This window comes from Glycine soja, chromosome 2, assembly GCF_004193775.1.
Source record: "Glycine soja cultivar W05 chromosome 2, ASM419377v2, whole genome shotgun sequence".
Lineage (NCBI taxonomy): Eukaryota > Viridiplantae > Streptophyta > Magnoliopsida > Fabales > Fabaceae > Glycine > Glycine soja.
The window spans coordinates 40043175-40054615 of NC_041003.1; the positions used below are offsets into that span (position 1 = coordinate 40043175).

Below are 11441 nucleotides of genomic sequence, written 5' to 3' on the forward strand. Positions count from 1 at the left end.
AAAAGATGCATTAAAACCATTGAATTCATAACTCAGGTATGTATGACTTTTACCTGAGAGATTCAAGTTGCCTAAGGATGAAGTGCAAAGAATTAAGTGATTGGTTTTGGGTCTTTTTTAGGACAACATTGATATGAAAGGTTGGGGTTTGATAAAGTTTTGTTGTTGTTCTCACCACTGATAGATATTATATATTTTTTAGTGTCACATTTCTTGATATTTTGTTTCTAACAGTGGGGATTATGGTGATGTTATCACGGTGGAAATTCGAAGAAGAGTTCAAATTTTAGCAGATTCAAGTGTTGACCTGCTTGCATTTGAAACAGTGCCCAATAAGCTTGAAGCTGAGGTATCCTAAAGCTTTGGACAGCCAAATGCTAAAATCTATCCCCATGGTTCTTTTTTATCTCTGTAAAAAGTGTCATCCGTCTTTTAAAAATTATTGAATCATAATTTTTTTTTCTAACTTTACCCTTAATTAATATTTATGAGTGAGAGAAGATTAATAAAATCATAATAATATTTTTAATATTTTAAGGAAGGGTAATTCAGTCAAAGGAACTTGTTTTGCTTATAATCGAGGCTATCTAATGACATTCTTATTTCTTGTGCAATAACCTTAAAATGTAGATAATGAACGGAAATAAAATCCTTGATGATTGAAGAAATTCTGTTATATTTGTATAATTCATTTTGGTTGATGTGCTTTTGTTCCATGTTACCATGAAATGTGAATCACATAAACTTTTGATGGATGTTTTCTTTGAGTGAAGAAGTTTTCAACAAAATTTGGCCCAAATTTTGCCTTGCTTCCCTTGACCACTACAAAGCATTAATTTTTCGATTCTGGAGTTTCCATTGCTTTTGTGAAAGGGTAAAATCACTAGTAAAGCAACTATAATGAGTAACTCACTCAAGCATATATGATCAATTAAAATCCCGGAACAGGTACAAAATAATAGTTATCTAAAGCTAAATATTAGTATTGGACAATTAAATTTGTAAGCCTTCACTTGCAATGTTCATTTTTTTGTCTCGACTCCCGAATTTATCTAACTATATTGACTAAGCAGGCTTTTGCTCAGCTTCTGGAAGAAGAGGACATAAAGATTCCAGCATGGTTTTCTTTTAACTCATGGAGTTAATGTTGTTAGTGGTGATTCTTTAATGGAATGTGGCTCTATTGCTGAATCAGGTAATAAAGTTGTCGCTGTTGGAATCAACTGTACCCCACCAAGATTTATACATGGTCTAATTGTTTTGCTTAAGAGGGTAAAACTTAGGTTCTCTCATTTCCAATCAAATATGTTGTGTGTAGGCTAATTATTGAACGTATTTTTTTACACATCATAAATTCTTTTTTTGTTTTTTATAACCTCTCCTATTCTTTTAGGTCATTATTAGTATTGCTGTTTCAGTTCTAAAACTGTTAGTATTCACGTTGCCAAGTTGTTTTCATTTTGATAAGTCATGTACATTAGGGTGAATAATAAATGCACATGGAAAATGGCTTATATATATCTGTTAGTCATGTACATTAGGGTGAATAATAAATACTCATGGAGTTAAATGGCTTATTTTGATAAGTCTGTATAGGTTCAACCGTTCAAGAGTTGCATGATATTGTAAAAATAGCTTTCAACTATTTTTTATTTTTTTATGAAGATGGCTTATATGAATGGAAACTTCTCTGAGTAAAGTACTTAACCTATACCCTGATACAGTTTTCACATTAATGTGAAACTATTTGTCTCTAGAAATGTTGATAGTGTCATTTTCCCTTGTTTTTTTGTGTTACTTTCATGTAAGAAATGTGTCAATGTTAATAAGCTATTATATTATTATTATAGTTATGGGACTTGTCTTTGTGAAATACTTATTCTTGATTCACATATGATATCTTCAGGTGACTACAAAACCAATTGTTATATATCCAAACAGTGGGGAAACTTACGATGCTGACCTAAAGGAGTGGGTGGTAAGTTTATTTCATGTGGTTTTACTATTACAATTTAAAGGATAGGTAGGCCTACTTTGTCATCAAAATTGAAGAAAGGTCTATTATAGAATGTAAGTATCTAAATTATCATATAAAAAATGAACCACTATGCATTGGAAAATTGGATTTTGGAAATTATTCTGCTTGAATCAAGTAATGACATATTTCACATCCTTTTATTAATAATTGTATACAAGTACATCTAAAGATTTTAAGGTAAGACTTAAATAGTTTTTTAGCCCCTATAATATTTATAGGGTTGTTTTCTTTTTGGTCCTCTTAATTTTTTTTTCCTGTTTTGGTCCTTATAAAATGTTTTTGTTTCATTTGGATCCCTGTCGTGGTTAGTGATGACATGGTGTTAATAGAGATTAGAAAATAGCCAAATGTTTCCTAAATTGTAGGACTAAAATGAAATTTTAATATAAGGACTCATCAAAACTTTACAATTTTATAGGAACTGAAACAATAACATCATGGACTAAAAAATAAAATTATAGGGGCCAATACAGGAAAAATATTAAGACGATCTTTCTTAATTTTATTCCAAATTTTGGGGTGATTTCTCATTTAACCTTACATGATGGAAAGTTAATAGATATGTAGTGATCTTGAAATTAATGTCTGCACTCATGTGTTGGACATAGTCAAGAGAGATTAGTGATTATTTAATCGTATTCAGCCTGTGCAATTTTCTATATTTCTTGGAACACAATAGCAAACAATGCATGTAACATAATATCATAAGAAATTAATGGAACCCACATGGACATGAATTCAGAAAAGTAAAAGTATATGCTTAACCTAACCTTTAATTCCTTAAGTTATGTTCCTGTTTTAAGCTATGTTTATCTAGTTTATTGTATTTTTCAAGTTATGAACTTGATGGTTGCTTAAAGTTGATAAGTACTTCATATTGTACACATCCTTATCTTTGAGAAAAACCACATATAGCATGGAGATAGTTTCTTAGAGATTCAATCATTTTAAAGAAAATATTGTGGGATATTTCTTGAGTTATGTATATTGTTGTGTTTTCAGCAAAATACTAATGTTACAGCAGACTGAAGTGCAGAAATTGCTAAAGCAATTAGCTGATGAGAGGTTTTCTGAGGCTTCAAATCATAGTTCCAATGTCAATCTTGTTGATAAATCAAGAAAAGTAAAGTTAAAGATTAAGCAGTATATTTTCTGATATATGACAACATTCCTTCCATTCCATTAATTGCTTTTATAAATGAAAGGCTCAAGAAAGTACAGAATATGATTTTAGGGAGTTTTTAAGTTGGTTGAAAAAGAAATTTGTTTAAGAGAAAGTAGGAAACTACATGGAAGCAAGAGATATTCTACAAAATATGGAAACTATCTACATCTGGCAACATAAAATTATTAAGTATATTCATAACTAGTGTGTACCTTAGAAACATGGGCAGAAAGAACTCCAAAGAGAAAGACAAATCCATATCCATGACAAATTTACAGAATGAAAAAACACCCTTGAAGAAGGTAGCATTCTGTTTCAACCAAGTACAACAAAGGGTTGCTCACAGTGCACTCCTAAAATTTTAGCTTCTCTGTCTTTACAAAGCCTTATATAATGAACTGTCATAAGACTAACTCTCCCAAAAGTGTAAGTTACTAGATAGAAGCCAATAATGGTTTTATATCTCTAACTGAATTAACATTAATGTTCTAACACATTAATGCTCCCTAGGTGGCTAGGAATCCAATAAAGATGGTTATGAAGAAAAATGGCTGACTTAGCATGCTTAAAAAAATATGCATGTCCTCATAAAACATGAAAATAAAATGGAAATGAAAATCTAAAATGTTTGTGAAGATACTCCCATAGTTTGTAGTTGTTAAAGTATAGATGAACTATTCTGGGTTTTTTATTTTTTAAATGTATTACTTATTAAAACTTCAATTTAGACTAAATGTTTGTGAAGATACTCCCATAGTTTGTAGCTGTTAAAGTTTTAAAATGGAAATATGCATTTGATAATTTGTATTTCAATAGAATATTTTATGTTAAAACCAAGTTAATATATAATTTTAATATGGGCCTGGATTTGATGATCTAATAGGTCTTGCGGAGGTTAATTAATGTTCAAAAAGCCAAGTCACGTGAATCAAAAGAAGACCCCTTGGAGTTACGTTATCCTGTGACAAAAGATACTCTTGTGACTGAGGTAATATTTTTTCTTTGTAGTTTAAATGTTTTGTTGATATTAGCTAAGTAACAAATTAAGAAATAAGAATATAGTCTGTAATATATGCACCTTTCTTGTCATTATTCAGAGCATGGAATAGAGAATGAATCATGTTAGAATACCTGGATAATCTGACTAATAATTTTATTTTTTAAATATATAATCTGAATTTGATTTGTGTATGAAAAAATATTTATAAAAAAATAAATTAATAGATTAATTGAATAATAATAATAATAATAATAATTTTATTAGGTGCTAAAACAGTCTGTTTGTCCAAATTATAATCCGATTATTATATACACCATACCCTCTATTTTGTCGCTTCATATCTTTTATTACACTATATCATAAGTCTAGTCAAGTAACATATATTTGGATTCCTTATTTTTCTTACAATTTAATTTTTTGGTACGAATTTAGGAGGGATATAAAATTCATTGATTCTAATCACCCTCTGAATATATAACTTGTTTCTTTTCCCTGTGTGCATGTGAAAGTGTAATGGAATTTCCTGGCTATTAGTTGACTTAACATTTTGTTTTTACCCAAACGCGTGTGGCAGGGAAGTTGATGGATATCTCCTGTAGCATGTTGTTGTTGTGTTACAAAACTGCAACACCTTGCAAGAAACCCTCCCAACATAGTCAACATCATCACTGCACAAGGCAGAATTGATCCAAACCAAAACACTGGAATTTTAATTCGCAATTCTTGAGTCACAGCTGCCTCAGATTTGAGACCGGTTCAAAACCCGGTTAGGACTTATCATCGAAGACCATGGAAGCAATATTCAAGAACAGTTTTAATGAAAATTTATCTTGATGGCTTTATCAATCCTCAAGGTTGGATGGAATGGAGTGGTAACTTTGCATTGAACACACTTTATTATGGAGAGTACATTGAACAACTACAAGTTCTTTTTTCCTTTTGGCTTCAAGCTTGACTGGTCTTTAACTCAAGAAGAAAAAAATGCTTTAATATTTACCTTGTTGATCCTTTTATCCAGCATATACTTTTCACTTTTTATCAATTAGTAGGCCATTTTGATTCCTGTATACAATTTGTATTTTATTCTTTAGTGTTGACTCTTGACTCATTTTTTTATTCTCATTGTTGTTTCTCCATTATACTTCTGTTCTTTTAGAAATTCTCATAGATACATTAATTAAAAAAAAAGCCAATGCAATACCGAAAAAAATTTAAAAAAAAGGCAAAAGAAAAAGCCAATACAATACCAAAAAATAATTAAAAAAAGATTTAAAAAAATGCAATATTACGACAGTTATTGTATAACCGTCTTAGTATATTGCACCTATTACGCCGGTTATTTTACTACCGATGTAAAAAGTCATTTTCGTATGTCATATACAACGACGGTTCATTGCCAACCGTCGTAAAAAGCATGGACATACAACGACGGTTAGATGCCAACCGTCATAAAAAGCGTAAACATACAATAATGGTTCAATTTGCAACTGTCGTAAAATGTGTGAACATACAACGACGGTTCATTTCCAACTGTCGTAAAAAATCTTATTTACAACGACGGTTCATAAGACCGTCTTTAAAATACTTGCACCTTCTACGACGGCGGCTGTTACGACAGTTCAAAACCGACATTAAAATAACTATTTAACCGACTTAAAATGTCGTATTTGCAGTAGTGACTTCAAGTTTAATTTTAATCATTTGAATGGGTTACCCCACTATCACTATTAAATTTGTTTTAATATGACTTTTTAGTTAACACAATGCCAAAGGTTGCATCAATGTTCAATTGATAATGTCATTCCAGCCATTTATTTTTCTTATCATCGCACAATATTTGTATACATGTGTTGGTGAATCTATTGGATTATCTAGTTGTTCCATCTACCATCATGGTGCATATTCTTCTTAATCTGACATTGTCCTCATATGGTCCCAAATCCCAATTTGTTGTTCAAAAGTTTTTTTTTTCTTTTTTCAAGTACTGCGCGTGGATTTTGCAATTGATAATAGATCTGATTTGGACTATATCATTTTCAGTTTTTCACGGTTGATGTTTTGTTTATCCAATGAGGCGATGGCAATTAATTGCAGTGCTTTGACAAATTGTTGTGATACCTAATAAAATGGACACTGAAAGTCAGCATAAGTTTTAATAATTTTTTTATACATATGGGTTGAGTGGGTTAACCTGATCTTAATATTTACAAAATATTTTTTTAAAAAAAATAATTTATTTTTATTCAAAATTTTGTAAATATATAATAATTAAATACACTCAAAAGAGATTTAATTGTGATAATACTTGACTAATAAAATTAATTATTTCAATACTTATATGATATTTTATTATAGATAGAAATAAAATATTATATTAGCGTGAGAAAACAAACAAAATCAAGATAGAGATAAAAAATAATAACTTAAAAAAGAAAAATAATCATAGGTAATTTAATTTAATAATGTAATAAAATATGTGAGCTAAAAATTAATATGTTTTATATTTAATAATTAATTTTTATATAATAATAAATTTAATTATATGGCATAAGTTGGATCATATTTAAAAAAAAATAAAACTCATTACTTAACTCATTTATAATCAAATTTTAATTAAATTGAATACAATTTAAGTCAAATATTTAAAAAATTTAATCCAATATAATTAGGTTGGTTTGAATGACAAGTTGATCTAGCCATCCAGGATGACAAGTGATCTAACAATTGTAGAACTGTTGAAAAATTAAATTGGAAAACTCATAAAATAGGCTAACAAAGGACTATACATGTTGTAATCATATAATATTAAAAAAATTATTCATTTAATCTTTGTAATTGTACAAATTGTATCTATTAATCTTTATGCTCAAGAATCATCCCTTTTAGTTCTTATATATTATTTTTAATTCATTTTAGTTCTTGTTAGTTTTGAGGACAGAAATCAAAAGGGATTAAAAATAATATGAATAAAGTCTAAAATGAAATAATAAAAAAAGTATGTGTATGAATTTAAATGGATTATTTTGGAGTATATAAATTAAAAAATAAAGTTTGTACAACTACAAAGACTAAATATATAATTAAACCCATTAAAAGTTATTATGAAGAAATAAATAATAGAGGACTACTAGTTCATCATGGACCACTTTACAATTGGTTCATAGTAAAAATCAAAGTTTGACATATGTATAGTTAGGGGATAATTTTTTGTGACGAAATCAGATGATGTTGTAGTAAGTTAGGAATATGATCCCTCGAACCACGAGTAAAATTGATCATCAAATAAGATCATTTAAAATGTATGACTTTATATTGTTCTTAAGTATGTATATATTTGCATGATCTATAAGTTTCTTAAGATTAAATACACTCATTTCAACTTCTGTCATGGAAACGACTAACAAAGTTTTGTTAGAGAATTCAGTGAATTTCCTTTTTATTTCACATAATCAATAGATATTTTTCCATCTCTAATAAAAAAAACTACATATTTTCCATCTTTGAAGTTTGAACTATTGTTTTACCACAATATATTTTAATTGTATGTGCCTATTTTTATGATTGATTTTTTTTCTTTATAATAACCATTGTTGATTTGCAATTACGATGCATAGACACTAATGAGGTTGACTTCATTGGTGAATAAATGTTTGTTCAGAAGCTGTTTAATCACTCAGTCTCCTTATCAACCATCTTTAGAGTTATAAACTTTGACTTTATTGTTGATCTAATAATTATTGTTTGATTAGTTGATCTCTAAGTAATTGCATGATCACTCAGTATAAACACATAACTAATAGTGGATTTTGTTTGTTCTAAAACAAATATTTGGTTAGCATCATTATATCCTCTTCTAATACAAAGAAGCTTTCACTAAACTTAATGCCACAATTGTTAGAATTAATGTCTCAAATATCTTATTAGTCTAGGAAATGCATCATATAGTTGGGATCATCTACACTCTTGCGAGGTTTACAAACCTTGATTTATTTATTAAAAAATCCTATTGGTCCTAATTGGGACTAGGTATATCTACTCAATCTACTTATTGAGTATGCAATACCTGGTCAAGGAAAAAAATATCAAATAAAGCAAAGTCCTAATTATTATTTAGACATATTGAGAATGACCAATTGGATATCTTGTAGTTTTCTTTAATTAGTAGAGTCTCACATCATAAGAGCTAGAGCTAGCAAAATGAATCGGGCCTATTGGACTAGCCCGTTGGTTCTTTAGCTTAGGTCAAACTGAATTGTAAAATTAATGGTCCAAATAGAATCGAACCTATTTGGATAAGCTCGATGAGTCCATCCAACAAAGTTAGACAAAAAAATACAAGCCTAAATTTAATTGAACCTATTTTAACTTGATATTATTTTAATTTTTTCTTTTTTGAATTTATATAAATTTAGACTAAATAAGATAAAATCGATCAATATAGACCAATCAAATAAACCAATAAGTCTAATTGGATTTCAAAAAATAAGACTCATATAAAATATGAATTGACTTGATCTAGTCCATTTTTTTATTGGGAAAATGAAAGTATGAGAAAAAGAAGTGTGAGAGAAAATCATTTTTTTATTGTTCGAGAAAGGAGAGAAATGTGAGAAGAGAAAAAATTTTGGGTGAGACCCATGTTAAAAAGAATCTCATACAAAATGACTAGATTTCTATAAAAGAAGTGGAAAAATTTTGTGAACCTATTTTAAAATTGAAATTATATATACCTTAATGATTTGCATCATGTAAATATGTGTTTGTATTGTACACATACTTATCTTTCTTTTTATTTTTTTCTCATCTCTCAGTCCAAACAATTTAAAAATTTATTCATTCTTTCTTTTCTCCTATTTCTTTTTACATCACTTATTTTCTCTCAAAACCCTTCATCATCCAAATGATCATAAAACTAATACGCTAGAGGATAACAACTTATGATTCAGGGATTTATGTTCGGATATTTTAAAATTTTCAGGATAAAATATATGATTTTAAAAGTGGTAAACCAAAACCAAAAATAGCCCATTCGGATAAGATAAACATTATTTTTAAGAATAATATCAATCAAACAGTTATTACCTAGAAGTATTTATCAATGGAGTCCAATAAAAACAGTATCAAGACCGGCCATGGGGTTGTTTTTCGGTGCGACCACCAGGGCTTATGACTAAAGGGGACTAAAAAATAATCTAGATAACTATAGTATGAGCAGAAAAAAAAATTAATTCCTTTTAGCAATAACTTTATCTTGTCGATTTTCCTAAAATTCCTTTAATTCTTAAATATTAATTTTTTTTAGCATTAAAACTAACAAAATTTAAATTTCTATAAAAAAATTAAATATTTATTTACATGTAATATTTTATATTTATATGATTTATGAGTTGAGAAAATATTTTATATGTAATAAAATATGAGCTTAATGATCATATATTAATATTATAAAATAATTTTATATTATTATTTAATTTCAAATCATCTATGATATGAATTTTAGGATAATTATTATAAAAGTTAATAAATTTATAAAAAAATATAGGTTGTGATTCAATGATTATGTTAAATTATTTTACAGTTTTAATGCATAGTCTATTTTTCTATAAAATATGTTATTTTCAATGAAATTGGGTTTCTATATTTTTTTTATGAAATATATTTTTATCATAAAATATAATTTTATCATACTTGTACAAAAGGGTCATTATCTATTGTATTTTCATGAGCTCATAAAATATCATGATCGACCCTGACAGTATTTTTAAAAATAATATCAATTAAACAGTTATTAACTATTTATCAATCAATCAATTCGGAATAGAAATATCAACTATTCATATTTTATATTTAGCAGAAAATAAGAAATACATTAAATGGCAAAGAAAAATTGTTTTCTGGCTTTGACCAAAATCGATTCCTCGTCCTTCAGACACAGCCACACAGTCCGAATGAAAGTTTTTTGTTCTCTACTTAAATTTTCATTGAATTTTCTTTTTGGCATGGATTTCTACCATCTATACAACGTAATATATTTTTTTAAGGAAATATTAGTTTTTTCACTAAATGTAGAATGAAATTTTTTTTAGGTTAAATTACTCATTTGGTCCTTATAGTTTCACGATTGGTACATTTTAGTTCCTATAGTTTGAAAATGATTTTTTTAGTATTTATAGTTTATATTTTAATTCTCTTTTAGTCCTTATAATTTAAAAGTGATATTTTTATTCTTATAGTTTGTATTTTAATTTTCTTTTAGTCCCTATTTTTAGTCTCTGTAATTTGTATTTTAATTACCTTTTAGTTTTTATTGCCAAAAAATATATAAAATTGATCAACTACAAATTAGTTATAAATTATCAACTATTTTTTATTATAAATTATCTTGCAATTAATTAGTTACAAATTACTTATCAATATTTTTATAATTATTGTAATTGATAATATTATTCATATTTTGATGGTAAGAACTAAAAGAAAATTAAAATATGAAGTACAAAGATTAAAAAGACCACTTTCAAATTATAAAGACTAAAAGAAAATTAAAATATAAATTATAAAGACTAAAAAATGACTTTCAACTAAAAAGAGAATTAAAATGTAAATCATATGTACTAAAAAAATCACTTTAAAGCTATAAGAACTAAAAGGTAGAAATGATGAAATTAGATGGATCAAATGAGTGATTAAACTTTTTTTATTAACTAACTAGTTAGTTACTCTTGCATACACACATGTCACATTGGTATTTATGTATTTTTTAAATAACTTATTATTTTCTTTAAAAAACATAAATATAAGACAAAATCAAATAATTTGAACATAACCAAACAATAGGAAAAATACATTTATATTTTTAAATTTTTAAAAATCAACATGAAATTAAATTTAAAAAATAGTACACATATATAAAAGTAAATATTTTTTCAATCAAATGTCATCATGCAAAAAAATGTCATTACAGATTTATTTGTTTTATCCATTGATTGAACATAATTAGTAAGTTATTGTAATTATTTTGATAATTATTTTCAATTTTTACAAATAAAAAATAATTAATTTTTTTATCTCACAATAGATCATTTCATAAATTTATTATTAAATATATAAATTATTATTAGTCTATTTTAATCACACATTTAATCAGTTACACGTGCATTTGCACGGGTTGTATTGATCTTTATGTATAAGTTAAAATTATTCTTATATATTATATTCAAATAAAATATAGAGTAATAACA

The 11441-nt window shown here is 27.1% G+C and overlaps 1 long non-coding RNA gene across 1 annotated transcript; it reads left to right on the plus strand.

Moving 5' to 3' along the window:
* Positions 1 to 271: 271 nt before the first annotated feature.
* LOC114371655 lies at positions 272 to 1994 on the plus strand. The gene is made up of 3 exons (XR_003658065.1): positions 272 to 349; positions 1074 to 1195; positions 1907 to 1994. It is a non-coding gene; the product is annotated as an uncharacterized LOC114371655 (long non-coding RNA).
* Positions 1995 to 11441: the final 9447 nt, after the last annotated feature.